This window comes from Manis pentadactyla, chromosome 13, assembly GCF_030020395.1.
Source record: "Manis pentadactyla isolate mManPen7 chromosome 13, mManPen7.hap1, whole genome shotgun sequence".
Classification (NCBI taxonomy): Eukaryota; Metazoa; Chordata; class Mammalia; order Pholidota; family Manidae; genus Manis; species Manis pentadactyla.
In genome coordinates, this window is record NC_080031.1 from 28,850,214 (window position 1) to 28,869,331 (window position 19,118).

The window sequence follows — 19,118 nt, forward strand, 5'->3', positions numbered from 1 at the left end:
ACACAGAAACCTTTTCCTGGAGATTAATCATTCTGTCATCATTCAAATTTAGAAGATTGAGGGAAATTGCTGATGCAGGCTATACTGTCTTCACATTGAATTTTGTGAACATTTCTCATGTCATTTAGATTAAAAAATGCATGCATGAATCATGCTATTCAGATATAAACATTGTCATGCTAAAAAACAACATTCACTAGAGGGTTGGCATAGAGGCCAATAGGCAAATAAGGTGTTTTCCTGAGGTAAGGACAATGAGGACGAAGCATGTTGCTATCCTTGCGCTGTTATGTCCGCCAGTCTGCTCAGCTTACCCACGGAATGGAAAAGCTAAGGGAGATGCAAGCACAAACCTTGTCCAGGTGCTTAATGTAGCAGTCATTGCAGGACTGGCCAGCCAAAGTGGAGAAACAAATGTGCCTGCTTGGTCTTGCAATACAAAGCAGAATTATTTGATTAGAGGCGACGGTGTTGGAAGAATTTAGCATTAGCCAATATTAAAATGTTGAAGGTGGAATGCCCTGCATTTTAACAGAGAAGGAAAGGGAGTTTAAGGAAGGGGATATGATTACTCGAGGTTATAAAATAAAATAATAGTGCAACTTTAGGGCTAAGTAAACAGAACACATGGAAATTTCTTGAAACTTCTCTGGCTTTAGGATGTCTTTAGTTATAATAACTAGGGAGGAGGGATATGCTCACTTTGATCTCCAAATAATATCAGATAATAATAATCATATTCTTACTTGTCATGTTTGAACAAAAGAATTTATCCCACTTCAGTCTTGAACCATGTCTATATTAACAACATAAGTTGAAAAAAGTTAGATACATTCACTCATACTATCTACAAAATTATGTCAAGGGAGGGTTTCTCTTTCTTTAAGCATGTGGGACCTGAATTTTTAATTTCAAGTCTCTTGCTTGGCTGACAAACTAAATCGCAATGAAATTTAAAAATTGGATAAAATAATAACGGAGAGTCTTAATGCAAAATCAGATTAAATGTAATACCTACTTTTGTTTAAATAAACTAGATAATAACTAAAATAGATTGTGAAATTTGGACAAATGACTAAAAAACATCTTAGAATGACTGTAAAACTATACTTATAGTCATGTTAAGAAAACCACAGGCCCAAATTGGAGGCTTTACATCAGCAAACCAAGACTTAATATCTAGTCTAATCTGCAACTTCAACTCCCCACCACTGTTTCCAGGAATGTAATGTTTAACCAGTCAACATGGAATTGCCTCATCAGCACTGTAGGAAACTGGCCTTGCCTAGAACTATGCAAACCTTGCTAATGACTTTCTTTTTCGGCCCCTTTTCCACCTTTAAAAAAAAACTCCTTTCCTACAGTTCATTGGAGTTCCTTTCTGCTTGCTAGATGGGATGCTGACCAATTCATGAATCATCTAACAAAGCCAATTTGATCTTTTAAATTACTGGAATTTTTGTTGTTTAACATTCTGTTAAACCTAGAAACTTGTTTAATCTAGAAAACTACTCCAGTTTTGCTAAGGATATGAAATAGTTTGTTAGAAGAAAGGATAGTGGTACTGCTGTCTAAAAAAATACAAGAAATGAAGAAATTTCTTGAGTTGCAGGGCAAGGAATATGGATGCCAACCCTCTGGAGGTGATGTGCAAGCCCAGATGTGGGTTCCAAATGCTGGTCACTTCAGTACCTTTCCTGTCATGTTGAAGTAGAAGAAAACTCCTCTTACTTATAGATGTGGTATTCTATAAAATGTCTGGACGTGACAGACTCCATTTCAAAGCTCCATTTTCCTTTTTAACTAATGAACTAAAACTGGGCCAGAATTGGTCATTGTTTTACAAGGAGTTGTTCATAAAATCCAACGGAACTGGCACTCAGACCATAAACCTTTGATATGAACTCTTCACGATGACAGAATGGTGACTAATGCATACCAAGAATAGTGTTGTTTAATAGCACCAACATAATCTACCAGAAGATAATCATAAGCAGCTCAACCAGTTAACAACAAATTAATGTTTTTTTCTCTTCTCATCTTTATCTAAATCATGTAATAACCCTCTCCCCTTCTTCTTTCTCATAAAAACCCTTTGCTTAGCCCACATGTTTACTCGACAATCTATGCTCCCCAAATTGCATTTCTGAGACCACAAATAGAAGGCTTTTGTTCTTTTTCACTTCTGCCTCTTTTACTTGGTTGACATAGATATTTCTAAAAAGGTTCCAAAATAATATTGAAACTTTATAAATTACTATTGTAGGAGAAAATATTATCTTCTTCAATTTTTCTTTTAAAGGATTATGGATTATATGCCGGATTTGCCAAAAGATGCTGTTGATTCTGCTATTGAGACAGCTCTGAGAACCTGGGAGGAGGTGACTCCACATCCACTCTCCAGGATTCATGAAGGACTGGCTGATATTATGATCTCTTTTGCAGTTAAAAGTAATAAAATATTTAAAAATGTATTCATTTATCTGGTGGTGTCTGAAAAAGGGCAAAAAGAAATTCTGAATACTTATGTTTCCATTGATTATTTTTTCTCTGCCAGAACATGGAGACTTTGATAATTTGACAGACTAGGACACATTTTGGTTCAAGCTTCTCCACCTGGGCCTGGCTTTTATAGAGAAGTTCACTTTGATGATGATGAACTATAGATAAAGCACACTTCAGGTGGGTCATAAACCTTTCTAGATAATTTCAGGAATAATGTCTAATGTTATCCAAGGATAATTTGATTGTCCAGAATGAGCAATAAATGAAACATCCTAATAACTGAAATTTCTGATCAGTTGAGTGGTAACAACCAAAAGCACTCTGTTTCAATTACTGTTGAAGAACATTTTATTATGTCTGAATTTCTTCTTTGCCCCCAGCAAGCACAGTGTTGTAAGTACTACTCAATCTTATTTCCACAACTTATAGGGTGAATAGGCTTTAGGATGAACATTTTAATGATGCTTTTTATTACTTTAACTATAGATGATTAAGGGGGAATGAATTGCATTTAATCAGTTCCAACCCAATATGTGTCCTTGGGTTTCTTCCAACTTGCCTCCTTTTCTCTTAAAAGATCATGAAAAATGCCAGAAAATAAAGGAAATTGCTGAGTCATCTATTTCAATAAACATGTCACTATCTCTAGCACAGAAGTTTTTTTTTCCCCTAAGTTGGTTCTGCAAGACTTGCTAAGTTTAAACACAATGACTAAAATTCACTGCATTTCATTTATTTTTTTGAGTGAAGTCTGAAGTTTGGAAATGCATTGCTGAAACAATTGCTATTTTCAAGATTGGTTGTGATCTTTAATACAAATGCAAAGAGTATCTTTACTGAGTATACAAACTTCAAATTTGTGCTGCCTGAAATGATATTGTTTTATTTAACAACTATTCTTTTCTATATGTTTGCTTGGAGACTTGGTTTTATAATATAAAGAAAAGCTAAATCCAGCTGTGTTTGTGCTGCAGAAAACTGTTATTGGGCATGCTTCTGTTTCAAACTGAGGAGTGTGCATGTCCAGTGGCACTGGCTCCTGGGGGGGGGTTGACATAAAAAATTATTTGATTATGATGAGGAGGAAGAACAACTCAGATTAAATCCCCACAGGAAATAACCAGAGTTTTTGTTATTTAAGAGTTTGAGGAATAATGTGAATTCTCTGTGATTAATTTTAACTGAGGTTGCAAATGGTGCAAGTTACTAAATTTGAACAGTAACTCACTTTGTATAAATTATATGCATTGATACGCTACTAGTCTTGGTCCCTCCAAAGAAATACCTACTGGAAACAATGTTTATCACTGTCAGTATAAGAAAAGTGACCTGGTTTTTCATGACCACATGGAAAACTAGGGAGGGCTATGGTGAAAAACTCTCCTACATATCGACTTCAAGTCATCTTGAAAAATACACAAATTTTTATGAAGTACAGAATATGCCAATCAGTGAACTAATCTGCAAATAAGAAAAAGACATTGTGTGACTCCAAGGATGGCCTGTATAGTTGGTATGTGTCCTGTATGTATGTTTATGGAATAAATAGCTAATAGATTCTGAACATTTATGGTTTTTCAAATAGAGCCTAGTTTATTCCTATTGCTGCTCCTGAACTTCACCATTCCCTGGGTTTCTCTGACCTGGCCAACATGGAAGATTTGATGTACGCACTCCATAAAGCATTCACAGACATGGCCCAGTTCTGCCTTCATCAGGATGATGTGAATGGCATTCAGTCCCTGTATGGTAAGTGGTGATGAAAATAATGCCTGTGCATTCTTGATGTTCTCTAGGAAAGCTTTACAATAATGGTCTTCCTGTAAGCACTAAAACACTACATGATGGTTTATCTCAAAGCACCTTGAGAATGTTTGGAAAGTTTTAAATTGACAAAAGCATCACATTTCTCCTAATGTTTGCATATTCACATCTGTGCCCTTTAGGGCCTCCCCCATTTCCCATGATGACCCTGAGGTACCCACAGAATCTGTGCCTCCGGGATCTGGGACACCAGCCACATGAGATCCTGCATCCTTAGATGTAATCAGCACCCTGAGGGGAAAAGTCCTGTTCTTTAAAGACAGGTCAGACCAGAAGATTATATTTTCCTATCTATTCTTTTTATGTACAATGCTTGGTGTCTATTTAAGTAAGGATACAGCTCTTTCCATAATCCTAGCCCCCTTTCCCACCGTTATGGCCTCTAAGAAATGGCAACAGTGGGAGTTTTTTCCCAGTTCTAATTTTACAGAAGCAAAGTGTGCCTGTTGCTTTCTCACAATAAAAGCTGGATTTTTTTCTATTTCTTTAAATCAAACAATTTCTGATTTAAATGGGAATCTCTATTTTCTCTGTTTCTATTTTGCTCTCTCCTGTTCCTCTTCCTATCTCACTTTTCAATTGTTTTTCTTGTTTTCTTACTGCTCTTCAGCTTTGCTCTTAATTTTTTTCCAACATTGAACAGCAGAATTCTCAACTCATCCATTTCTGACCCTTAGAATGAAGACATCAGCCACATTCAAGCGGAACAGATCATAACTCCTGCTCTACTGCCAGCACCCTGACTGAAACCTGTGCTGGCCTGGAGAATCTGACACTACACCAAAGCAGGCAGGATTCTTACTCTTTTTCCCATGAGGAGTTGTGATTAATTTGAGTCAATCTGAGCCAAGCAGTTATCTCTGTGCTTCCAGCATGTTTAAGTGGAATTCATACCTATCTACTACCAGAAATGTAGCTGACCTTAATCACTGCTTAGCTGCTAATACAGAGGAACAGATGTCTCTTCACAGCGAATGAGCTGAGCTAAAGGATCCCTGAAATCCCCAGGCAAGCATGGGTGCCTATGTCAGGGAAACCACATGCCTTGATTTTTGAGACATTTCAACTTTCAAATATTATATTTCATTGTCTACATTTGTTCCTGTATACTTGTAAAACCATGAGTCTCAATTGTGAGTAACTAAATGGATTTCCCCAAAGCAGAGAGTACCTGCCAGCATTATACGCTGAGAAAATTCTGGACCAAACATCCAACATCATCTTGAATTAATGTGCTCAAAAAGGGATTTGGTCTTTGAGTAATCTGTGTAGTGGAACAAAAGTAAGAGCAGTCAATCCTTAATTCTCACAGTATAATTTAAGCATACTTCAAAGCCCACGTCAATAAAATTAAATATGCTATTATTTGGTTGAAAGCTTTCTGAATCAATATTTCATAAAGATCTGTCTACCTATCTGTCTCCCTTCAACAGTTCATTCAAAAGCCAAGATGTCTGCATTGTTCCTTGATATGTACTCAGAGCTTGGTTATTTGTTTTCTGGTCCAAAGACCTGAGTTCCAGAACTTCCTCCACTATTTGTTGGCTCTACAGTCTCAGGCATGTCCCTTAATTATTGTGAGAAAATACAGCTTCTTCATCTATCAAAGGGGACTAATAATAATCTGCCCTATTTGCTCTATAGGATTGTTGCAGAGACAAACTTAAGATCATGTTTGTAAAAGGTGTAAAGCCCTACAGATGTTAAATATGGTTCCTTTCATCCAGTGCACATTGGACCAACAGTTAACTCCTTGAAGAAAAGCAATAGATCAAACCAGTTTGCTGTACAATAAATGAGAACAGAGGCTTGAGTAATTTAGGGAAAAAAACGCCTTAGAAAAACCTTGTAGGTGTTGCATTGTGGGACAATTCCTCTTTGCAGAGGAAAATTCAGCAAAGCAGAACACAATGTGGTTCATAATCTGAACCTAATTCACTGAAAAAGGATCTGAAAGCAGGAGATAAATATGCCTTGGAGACACACAAACGAGCAAGTCATAGTCTGGGCACTGCGCATGATGTCACAGAGATATGCTGGGCATCCTCCCATATCTCCAACTCTTGTGCATGGGGTGGGGGCTGGGAGAGGTTGGCTAATCTCAGCTGAGTCATACCACAAGCCATTTTGGTTTAAACTTCTTAAAAGGAGCTGCACTTGAGAAATAATTCTGGCTTGTATAAGGGCTACACTCTCTGTCTTTTATTATTGTGCCATAAACCTGCACATATTACTGACTGTTTCAAAAATTACACAGAAGAAGAAATATTGCTGTCCTGCAAATGAATAAAGTGTGCAATTAAAGCTGACATGAAGTTGCCTTAGCAGGGCATATCAATCCTTAAGCATGGATGTTTCACTTGAAACATTTGCTCAACACGTACTCATGTTCTCTCTGTGATATTTGAAGAAATTACTCACCTTAAGGAAGATGAAATAAGCTAAACCTAAACATACAATAAGATATTTTTGCAAACAATAATTGAACCTGAAATATTGATCTCTTTATCTGTTCCTTCATTCAGTCAATGGTCATGGATCATCTCCTACATGCCAAATGTGGAATTGGCGGTAGCGAATGTAAACTCTCCTTGCAAAAAAAAAGTTATGATTAAGGAAAGAAGAGAGACAGACCAGTAACTTGAAGGGGAAGTATGGTCCCAGAAAGCTTCCTTTAGGAATAAAGAGGACAGAGATGAGAAGGAAAAGAGAAGAAATTCCATTGAAAAGAGATTGATTAATGATATAGCATAAGTAGAAATTTACTAATGGAGTAAAGTACCAGAGCAAGGGAAATAACAAAATCTTCTATAACACTCATAATTCTTGGTCCAGCCAAGCATTGCCTCCTTGCCCTGTGGCCACATCTGAAGAGAAAATGTGAATTGGCAGAGCACAAATATTTCTGATCTCTGGTGAATTTTTATGAGTAATTCCCTGAGACAATAAAAAAAAGGAAGGAGGTTCAGGGGATTTACACTAAGGGGAGAAAGTGACTCAGTAGGAGCTGCAGTTCTCTGGCTCTGTCTGGTTTGGGCTGTGACGTAGGTAAGCCATAGGAACCCTTTTCACAGCAACAGTGGCAGAATTTCAAGATTCGAGAAGTAAGCAGCTCAATCATCACCACTTCCTTGGGGGACTGTGGGACTGTAGGGTTCCAGGGATTGCCTTTGAGGTTTTGGGGCAACGTGGAGAGCAAAGAAGGCAGCAGGAGTCAACATGGAGGGTGCTCAAAAGAGGCCACTTTATTCTGCATAAAGCTGTAATTCTTATACTGCTACAGTGCTAATTCATGGTTGCATAAATATTGAAGATGCACATGCGTGTGGCCTTCATGACCAGGTGTCTGGCCTTCAAGGCCCTTATCTAGCTCCTTTCCCATGGGTCCATGGGTACAACATGCTGTGTTTTCAGGTTTCTCAAGGCCAGACATATCTGGGGTGAAACAGCTGACAGCTGCCCTCATAGAGCAGGGAAAGTGGGGACTTCCCTACGGGGACTCGAGTGGGAGTCCACTTAAGGGTCCAAGCACCATTGGACGGCACCACTACTTTGTTAAGGAAAACCAGAGCTGAACTACAAAGTGTTTAAAAATCAGATTTTATGCAGGAGCTACTACAATATGGGAAAAAAAACCTCAGTATAGAACCAGGCTTGATTCCGGATACAGCATGGATGAGTGAGGATTTGTAGCCAAAGAGCAGGATTGGTTGGGGGTCAGTGGGTGGAAAATTACTAAAAGGAAGCAAGGCTAAGGGGACGTTCAGGCTAAACTGATTGCCAGGATAATCCAAGAGGTATCAAGTCGGGGGGGGAGGGTTCTCTCTAAACTGACTTAGCAAGTTCTTGCTGCAGCTCGGGAATGCAGGCCTGCTAGGGTTAGAGGCAAAGCTTGGAGCCCAGAGGGCTTAGTAGAATCTGAGCAGACTTAGGTCGAGGAGGGCCCCTCGCACTTCACATCGCCAATGGACAGACCATTTGCTCTAACTGACAAGAATCACAGTGTGGCTTCGCAGCACCAGGATGCCACAGAACTGGTCCATTCTGCTCAGCTGTAGCCAACAGTGACAGTTTTACCAGCAATGGTGGTGGTAAGAGCTCAGCTGATAGTGAGAGACCCGTTCTGACTTCAGAGAGGCGCCTTGCTGTAGCAGAGGGAGGAGATGGATGGTGCTCCCAGGTCCTTTATCCTCATGAAACTCCTCCAACATAGATAATTAGTATCTCCAGGTAATGTCTTAATGACCACTGCAAAGGCATTCCTCTTAGGAAAAAAGTCATAACGTGGAAATAAATTCTTTCCTTCCTTGAGAAAAGACTGACAAGGAATCTTAGAGAGTTAAATGAAATGTTTGTGAAGTGCTCCAAGTGAAAGCTGACATATGGCAACAACTGGGCCTTTGAATCCAGGCCAACAAAGTCAAGGAGCACAAATTCTGTAGCCATGGGCTGCCCAGACAATACAGCCTCTCCTATTAAGGCAAGGGCTCCGTTCCCTAGGGCTGAGTAGAAGGGAGTGAGGAGCACTGAGACTAGGAGAGTAAAATTAAACTGTTTATGAATTTTCAGTCTAATGAAACCTGGAACGCAGCACATTGTACAAGCAAAGTCAAGGAGAAGGAAGGGCTCATCCCACACATTCCACATCCTAACCTGTATGACGTGCACTCCACCCAGATGTGACTTCCCAGAGGTCGCAGAGCTGGTCAGATAAGGAAACAAAACTTGAACCAAAGCCAATATGGCTATAAATTCCATGTATTTTCATTTGCCTTCCTGACCCCCATGTTATCAACATATCAAGCATGATTTCATTTCTTAAGTAATCCCTTCCAGATGGAGATGTCTGTGGCAAAATCTAAAACGATTATCTGAAGCTAAGACCTGGTAAGCACTGTAGGTTGTGAATATGGGGCATCAGACCTTTCGTGCCATGGAAAGACTTCTTCCCTAAGCTTGTGGGAATGTGGGAGATAATCGCACCAACTCTTATTCCATCTGAGATTAGCTGTCAGTTAGGAGTGAGACCCCTTAGAATGTGTGGATGTGTAAGGTCCTGGGACAGTGGAGCATAATTCAGACTTCCAGGACTCAGGGGTCAGACCCACCAGGCTCAACAGTCCACATCTGCGGAGATAGATGCAACAGCCATACCTGCACTGTGATCTTGGAGTAGTTACTTAACCTCTTTGAGCATCAACTTCCTACTATTTTAAAAATAAAGTCAACCTCCATTCCCTACATGCTGAGTCCCATAAAAATTGAATGCACAAAGCATGGGAAGGCTCAGAGAAGGTACACTTGGCACACAGGAGGTGCTCATTAACTGTCAGTTATCATATGAAAATAGTTGACTAAGTAACTATGATGAGAAGATATGAGATGGAGCTTCCTTAACAAGACATATCAAATGACAAATGCTTCTGATCAAAGACTATTGACGAGTGGCTAAAAAAAATAAGAATATAACTCATCCTTGAAATGAGTTGGAGATTAGAAACAGAACCAAGTTAAGCAAAATTTCTGAGCACAAAAGATCATTCTATAGTTGATTTCCATATAGAAATTGAAGCCTGAGAAAGATCATAGCATGAGGGTTTCCACACTGTGGACAGTGAAGAACACCCAGAAGAAGGACAGACTGGAGACTGACTACTGGAGGAAGAATCAGCCGTCGGTGGATGCACTGGTACAGCAGAGCCCTTTAGCAGGAGCAGTTATCCCAGAGCCTGGGGCAGAGGAGGGTGAGGGACTGGAGGCTGGAAGTTAGACTAAGACCACAACCCTCCTCTCCACTTCATAGTAAATCTGCTTTAATTTTATCTATATGGAGGATCCACCCAATAGATCTTGCTTGAGCAAAGTGCACAGTAATTAAAAAAATTAGTTCCCAAGCACTCTACTGAATAACATCTAGCTTTCTTATTGCATGAGTCTCTATTAAACCTCAATCATGGATTTGGGAGTTCATGGGGAGTCTCCTTTCCTGTCACTGTGAACGCCAAGTGAACCTGGCAATCACTGCCCAGGAGCCCCAGGAGAACTGAGATGACGGCCTCTCCACTCCCAGCAAGCGTACTCCCCCATGAGCAGGGAGCTGCTGCCTCACCTTGGCTGGGATAGCATGCTCTACATTCCGCCTGTCCTAGAAAATACCTCCTTTCCTGACACCCCTTGCCTCTGCAGGCATCACTATTATGTGAAAAGGGAAATTTGTTTTTTCCTGAGAAATTCATTCACTTCCTCTCCTCTTCCATCACTCACGTAACAGTCCATTGACATGGGGAAGTTGTGGTTAAACACTAATTGACAGAACAGACAGTATTTGCTGTCTTATCCATCATATGTTAGAAGTCCATATGAGGATCCCTATTGTAATGTTGGAATCAGTGGTTGGAGAGCAGAAATCCATAAAGCCTGGGGAATCTGTGAAACAAATTGCCTTGGAAGGAAAGGGGCGAGAGACACATGTCAAGATGAGGGAGTGGAAGAATCCAGCATGAATATTCCCTCTGCTCTGCCTGTCTAGTTCGTGCTCTGAGTGAAGGAGGGTATTAAAAGGGAGGAGAAGCCATCAGTCCAGAACTGTTTTTCCCAAAGGGTAGAAATCAAGCCACTGGAAGCACATGATGCTTGTTTGCAGTGCAAGGATAAACACTGATCGTAAAATCTAAACATTGATCACGTTTCCATGAACACCATTATTAAGAATAGTTTATGTTTTTAGAGAACTGCATTAAAAAAAAAAAAAGATTAAAGAAGGGTATGTAGAACTGAGAAACATCCAGGAAGAGGAATGAGAGTCAGAAAACAGGTCCGGCCTAACTCAGCTGTTTCACCTTCCCCGGGTCCTTCAGGAGAATTAATGTCTCTGTCTTCTCAGCAATTGTAGCACTTTGTACAAATCTCTTACAGCACCAACTCAAGATACCATGAAAAATTTACTGCCCCATTTCTCCTTTCCCCACTTGGTGGCTCAAGGGTAGACTGATGCTCAGGCATGCGTAATATCTGTTGAGTGTAGAAATGCACGTATGATAGAATAAATAATTGAAGACTACTCTCATGCATTAAGTGTGTTCAGTGATCCATGGGCAGAACAATGGTAGAAAAATAAACGTCAGCCATAATCCTTTCTGACATGGGACCTTCACACAGCTATCTTTGTGTCTTTATGTTTCTTTACCCAAGAACCAGACAAAGCAAGATTGAAAGTAAGTGATGAACAATCTAACACTTACCCTTTGGACCTGGAAAGCTTTGTCATCCAAAATCTGTACTTTATTTAGGGAGTACGTGATTGCTATGGGAATCAGATATATCAAGAAGCTTAAAAAAGCAGGAGGAAATCCTTCTCATATGGAAAAGCCAGTGATCCCTAGAGCTGGTTCTCTGTCCTGAAGGATAGGAGAGAAGGACCAGGGCACATGCTGCCAGCCAGTCCTCTTGTTTCTCTGGAAGCAAGTGCATGCAGAACCCAGGGACTGTTAAGGACCGGCAGAACCAAGAACCAAATAGTAAAGTCCAATTTTTAAAGTCCATGGAGTGCTCTGTGAGTTGTACTTTACAGTGTACATAGTAAGGGTCTTTCTAAAGATGGCGCAGATTTAATAAGAGAATACAACTCTGTGGGATGGGTTATGTCTCTTTGTTGATATCCTGTTTTATCATAATAATGAATTTGCAAAGACCAACCGAAAAGAACTGTCAAACTCAGTCACTGTTGAGGCTGCTTACGAAGTTGTTGACAGAGATGATACCTTATTTTTTAAAGGCATCCAGGTTTTACTTGCAGTTTGGCTTTTGTATACACAACATATAAAGATGGTGCTATCACCAAAGTAACACAAATAATTAGACTTCTCATCAGTTTTATTGGTTGAAAATTGAAGGAGTAGAGGGTACTTTTCATCCATGAACTTTTGCTGAAAACTAACAGTTTCATTTACCAAGTCATGTGGCCCCATGAGAGTGATTGAAATTCACATAGTCTGTTTCTCAAAAATTTTAGTTAAAAGTCAAATGGTTAGAGTCATAACTTTTCTTATCTACTGATTATATTCTAGAATGAAGAAACTTTGCTCTCAGTGCAAACTACATATGTATTTTAAACACATTCCATATTATTGGGTGTGATTGATTTCATCTTTCTCTCTCTCTCTCATATATATATACATACACACACACAAACAAATAAACTTGGCCTGAGTCAGTATCTATGTATCTATAGACACATAAATACAGATACATGGATATATAAATATATAGATAAAGATAGAGGTAGAGATAATGACCCAGGACAAATTTTCATATAAATACATGTATGTCCTATTTCTTATAAATGTGGCCTGAGCCAATATATATTTATATCTAACTATCTCTAATATATGGGAACTTGGCCTGGGTCAGGACGGATAGATAGATAGATGATAGATAGATAGATAGATAGATAGAGAGACAGATTGATAGATAGACAGCTACTGACTTGGGCCACATTTACAAGAAATGAAATATATATATATATATGGAACCTGGCCTGGGTCAGTATTTATATCTACAGATCTATTATAGAGATCTACATAGCTCTCTTTCTCTCTCTCTCTCTCTCTCTCTCTCTCTCTCTCTATATATATATATATATATATATATATATATATACACACACACACACACACACAGAGATATGTTTTGTGTATATATATGTATATATACAATGTTCTTTGTAAATGAGAAATTTACAAGAAATGGAACACAAATATTTGTTCTTTGGTTTTTTAAAAGATTCTGTAAACATGGAGTACCTCCCCCACCTACCATCCACCTGGATAGATGAGCTTTAGTGAATCAATGGACAAAATGCTTGGATTCTGCCATGTCCAATCACATTCCAATAACCAACCCTGGCGTTGTGTACACTATGCTAAACACTCAGCTCTTTAACTATAACACACAGTTATTTGGCTTTTGTAAGCCCCAAAATATAAATACACTTGCTCTTTATCACCAAAGTAACATGAATAGTTTTAAACAGTTTAAATAAGTAAAGAATCTTAAAACAGATCTACCTAATGTGCATATCATGAAAATAAGGAAATTTTTATATGTGACATTTTAAACTCCCTTATTTTGACATGGTCGCATATATTTGTGCAGATACTCTGTCTTCCTTGTGTAAGTTTAATTGATATTCTGGAGTAACTAAATGAACAAATACAAACTCCTTTGTCAGGACTCAACCTAACCCAACCAAAAGCAGAGCGGCACGTTCCAGGCAAAGGAGATAATCCATAGAAGTGTGCATTGCCTTCCTGTCTGTATAGAACCACTCGTGTCCACACATGCTCCCTGTGCGGCTGGAAAGTGAGCTGATTACACTAAGGAGAAATTCTGACTCATATGCACCTCACTTCTTGGGAAGTGAACGTCTGGAGCAAACCCTGCCTACTGCCTTCCAGAGTCCCAGGCAAATTATTTTCATAGCTGATCTTTTGATGGACAGGCAATAAATACTAGGCCAGATGCTCTAAGGGGCATCATGCTGTACAGATGGGACATCTACAGCTCCTTATGCTTCCCTGAAAGGGTGAAGAAAATCAATGCTGCCATTCTTGAGGAAGAAACTGGAAAGACATGTCTTTGTTGTCAGAAGTACTAGAGGTAAAGACAGACCTTTGGAAATCTTAGGGCACCAGATCACTCAGTGGAAAGACAGTTGCCTTTTAAAGTACTCTTAAATTGTGCTGAAACTCCATCCTCCTTCTGTGATGGATGCGGCCAAGACAAGGGTCTTTTAGTCCCCCACTTGTTATCATTACACCATGCCTGTCCTTGGAAGGCAAGGTATTTGTAAGACTGAGTCAGAAATGAGATAAAAAGCAGAGGCATCCAAAAAGAACCTTTTTTCCTGCAGTATTTCTTCCTGATAGGACAGAGAAGCCCAAGATAAATTTTGAATCAGATCTTTAAAGCTAATGCCACATTGGGAAGGGTCTACTCTGTCCCAATATCCCATAACTCTATTAAACAAGGACCCTTTCCTGTTAAAAAATCCTATGATTTTCATGCCAGTAGTGCACCTATCCATATTGTTAAAGTAGTCAGTGGATTTCTACAAAATGGATATAAAGATAGCACCCACCTCTCAGAATTGTGAAGATTAAATGAAACAATATACTCAAAGCACTTAGAACAGTGACCAGCATATGGAAAGCCCTTTGTGGATGTGAAGTGTTACTTATTGTTATCCTATTAATCACACACATTCTGATACTTCTAAAAAAATTTTTTTTTACCAGGTATAATGAAAATACGCATCCTTGGATGCAGGTTATCACAGAGATCATTCATGTCATCCCTGGGACTGGCTGAAATGTTGATGCTGTTTTCCAAGATGAAGGTAAAGATCATCCACTCTTCATTTTGTTACCATAAAAATAACATATGTACTGTTACTTAGATATGAAAGTAAATTGTGTGCATGAAAATTTGTATCTTTTTCAAGAGTTTATGTGGAAAATCACCATCTATTTGTCTGATATGATCATTATCTTTCATTTAATTTCCGGGATTTTTCTATTTCTTTTGTGGAAAATGGTAGTACAAACTTCATCCTAAACAAAGAGAATTTTGACTCTCTTGAAAACTAACAGCTGGTTCAACTGCAGAGAAAAATGGTAATTGACTATCACAAAGGAGAATAGAAAAAATGTTTCTAATGACCCTAAGGAAGGTGTTTTTCTGAGGAACAAGACATTTCACCATTTTATTTTAATCTTTTGGTGATACTGAGGCACAGACATATGAGTGCAATCATATTTAACCTCAGTGTGGACACATTCTAATAGTAACTAGATTTACTGCATGATGAATGCATACAATGCAGCTTTAGTAAGTGCTGAGGATGTCAAGGTCTTAGTTCATTCTTATGTTTTCATAGAAAAAGCTCTTTATCAATATTCTATGGTATTTTAAGTAATTATTTTTCTCACGATAATCACATTCTCAAATATTCTATCTCTAGGTTAGGCAAATTCACAATGTAAGTATGTGGGAAGAAAAGATGTGTAAAATTTCAAGTTCTCACCCTTCTCACAGATTATGCACCATGTAAGGGGAGGAGAGCTGGCCACTGACCCTCCTTTCTTACTGTGATTTCAAATAAAGAAGGGATGTTGTAGCTCCCAGAGGAAATGCGTTCCCTGCCCAGGGCAAACTCCCAACGAATCTGATGAAACTGAAGGAGGACAAGGGGAAGGAAAGGTTGAGAGAAAGGGTTTTTATTGCTCACCCCTCAGTCTCTCGCTTGGCTTCCCCTAGCTTGCTCCCAAGTCCTTCCTCTCCAGTCCCACCAGCAAACCAACACTCCCCTGCAGCCGCGCATGCTCTCCTCCCCCTGCCTGCTCTTTCCCACCAGAGTTCCATGGGCGTGTCCCTGGTGACAGGCAGGCACCAGACCAATTAGGTGCCAGGAACAGAGGGGAGGAGAGAGTGGCCAATTTCTCTCCACCCCTTGCCCCTCATGACTAGAAGCTCTGGTAAACATCCGTTGGTATGTAACTGGGCTAAGGCCAGGTGGGAAATTCTGGAAACTCTGGGTGAAAACTTCCATTTATCCCGCAGATGTGTTAAGCTTTGGCTAGGGATCCTAGAGGGAGCAGTGGTTTAGGTTGTTTTATGTGTTCCCTCAGCCCCGTTGTGGGGAGTTCTCTCTAATGAATGAAGAAATAGAGACTGATGCCATACATACAATGTACCTTCAAATTCACTGAATAAATATGAATAAACTGCTTAGAATTCTCAGCTATTCTCCTATCTTCCTAAAGTTAGGATCTTAACCCAATGTAGCTTTCCTTACAGAGCGGTCTGGGTGGCCTTCAAGTTACATGCAGATACAAGCTTGCAGAGGCTAGCTGGTTGCTGCTGAGAAAGAATCAATACTAAACAGATTGTGTTTTTTTTAATCATCCAACTTATTTGTGATAAAAAAGCTCTGTGATAAACAGTCCCTCCATTTCATAGTGAATTATTTGTATAATGTTTAATTTTGAATTTTTTTTTCAGTTTACTGATAAAATAAATGCATGCTTAGAAATTCTGGCAAGATGCCTATCTAGTGGTGGGCTCCTTCCTCTGAACTGATGCCACAGAAGGCAGAGGCTGATGAATCTCAGAACCAGTCACAAATAGTAAGAAATCTTTCAGTGGTTAGATAGGCCCAATCAGCATGGGGGAGGAAATAATGTCCTATATGGGGGAAGCTCACATGCCTCCAACCTTGGGCAGGCTTTTGGGAAGTACATTCTACTTGTGTCCTTTCTCTCCCACGTGTCACTATGGACCCTGTGTCTGGATGGCAGGCCTGAAGGTGGCAAGACCAGCAAGAGACAAGGAATGACGTCAGAGCAGTGACCCTATTTCACTCACAATAAAAGCTCAGGCCCATGCAAGGATCTACCAGGTCTGCCCCCAGATCTGCCAGATCTACATGTCCTGCCCCCATTACATTCACACCTGCACCTCACTCTCTGCTATTCTTCCCCTTGATTGTTTCATTCCAGCCACATTGGCTTCTTTGCTATTTTTGGAACATGTAAGGTGTATCCCACCTGGTGCTTTTACAATGGAGTCCTCTTCTTTCATGTGTGCGTGGCTGACTTCCTCAGTCCTTTTCCAGTTCTGCCCACACATCACCTTCTCAGTGATACCTTCACTGGCTTATTCTTTCTAATATTATATCTACACCTTCCCTCCACACAGATATAGCCATATTCCCAGTTGTCCTAAACAGATCTATAATTTTTTTCCATAGACCTTATCACCTTATAGAGTTTTATAATGTAATCATGTAATCATAATGTAATCACTTATTATATCTACTGTTTATCACCTGTCTTTCCCTGACACAATGTAAGCTCATGAAGGCAGGACCCATTGTTAATGTTTTGTTTTCTTTGCCTTGTTTGTCTGTCTTACTGACATAATTCAGGAGCCAACTAAGTGCTTAATAAAATATTTTTAATAAATTAATGCAGAAGTGATGCTGTAAGCCAGCAAAGCTGTGAAGCTTGATCAATTCCACTCCTGGGTATGAATTCAGACCATGTTCTATAGGAGATTTGCAGGAGGATAACCATTAAAGAACTATTTGTGAGAGCAAGGAGATAGCAGCAGTCTAGGTGGCCTTTATTTGAGAATTGATAAATAGGATGTGAGATAATCTATGTAACTGATATATGTGTATATATCAGAATACTATGCAGCAGTGAGAATCAATACACTACAATGACTTTAGAACAGCATGGACTGACTTCAGAAATGAACTGTTAATCAAAAAAGTTATAAACAGAATGAAATGTAAAACACAATGCCATTTATAAAAAGAATGAAATCCACCCCCCCCCAAAAAAAAACACTATATATTTTTCAAGAGTACATGCAGATTTAAATGAACATTTGGAAAGACAACTAGGACATATATTAAATACTTTAGGGAGGGGAGAATATTTGAGGGACAGTTTGGGGTACAGAGGAAAACAATGATAAAATAATAAAGGAGTCATATAGAGACTAATAGTGGTATATAGCATATCCTCAATTGATGGCTATGATTGACAAAATGAATACCTGAGTTCCAAAAAAATACAGAAAAGGGAAAAGAAGGGAAGGAAAGGAGAGAAAGAAAACTTGAAAAATACTAAATGTTTCAAAATTAAAACAGAAATCATCTATCTATAATCTACCACCCTATGACAAGCATTATTAATATTTTGGGTCTTAAACTTCTAATATTTTTAATGCTTATATATTTTTAAATATGAAAATGTATTACACATAGTTTTCTTTAGCCTGGATTTTTCACATAACAAATGTGATATTCACATAGCAAGTCCTTCTGTATTAACTGAAAAAGTAGTTATTGACCACCTACTCTGAGGATGCTCCGTTTAGTCATTTTGGATATATCAGTAAACAAAACAATGACAGCTGTCTTTGTGGCATTCACATGTTTGTTTAGCAAGACTGATAATCAACAACAAATATAATTGTAAAACAAATATATAGGAATCTGACAAATGTTATGGGGGCAAAAGGAAAAGTACACAGATGAGGTGAATGAAGAGTCCAGCCAGGGGTTGGGGAGCCAGCCAATCACCGTATTAATTAGAATAGTCAGGTTAGGATACACTGATAAGTGGTCCCTTTGGGGAAGATTTGAAGAAGGAGTGGGAACTGGCCACACGAATACCTAAGGAAGAGTGTTCAAGGAGAGGTAACAGCAAGGCAAGGGGACACCAGCTACCACCTGCAGGCAGGCAGAGAGGCTGCCCCACCCACAGCCCACCAACAGCGACTGTGGCCCCACCGCAAGGAAGAACCAGGCACTGCTGGGCAGAGAGGCTTGAGCTTCTGGGCACCACAGACCACCTTCTTCATAAAGCCAGCACTTTTTAGACCAGGAGGCATACTGGATCTATTTAACACAAAGGAAGAAACACAGAAACCTATACAAAATGAGGAGGCAGAGGAACAAGATAAGACACCAGAAAGAGGGCTAAATGAAACAGAGATTACAAATCTTCCTGATAAAGATTTCAAATTAACAGCTGTAAAAGATGCTCATTAACCTGGGGAAAAGAATTGATTATTTCAGTGAGAATTTCAAAAAGAGACAAAAATTTTAAAAAGAGCACTCAGAGCTGAAGCATACAATAACTGATAGATAACACAATGGGGAGAATAATAGTAGATTCCTGGAAGTAGAAGAACCAATGAGATGGAAAATAGATAAC

General features: G+C 39.2%; 1 pseudogene; it reads left to right on the forward strand.

Annotated features, from left to right (window-relative positions):
• The first annotated feature begins 254 nt into the window (after positions 1–254).
• On the forward strand, positions 255–2,589 carry LOC118921091 (stromelysin-1-like; annotated as a pseudogene).
• The last annotated feature ends 16,529 nt before the right edge of the window (positions 2,590–19,118 follow it).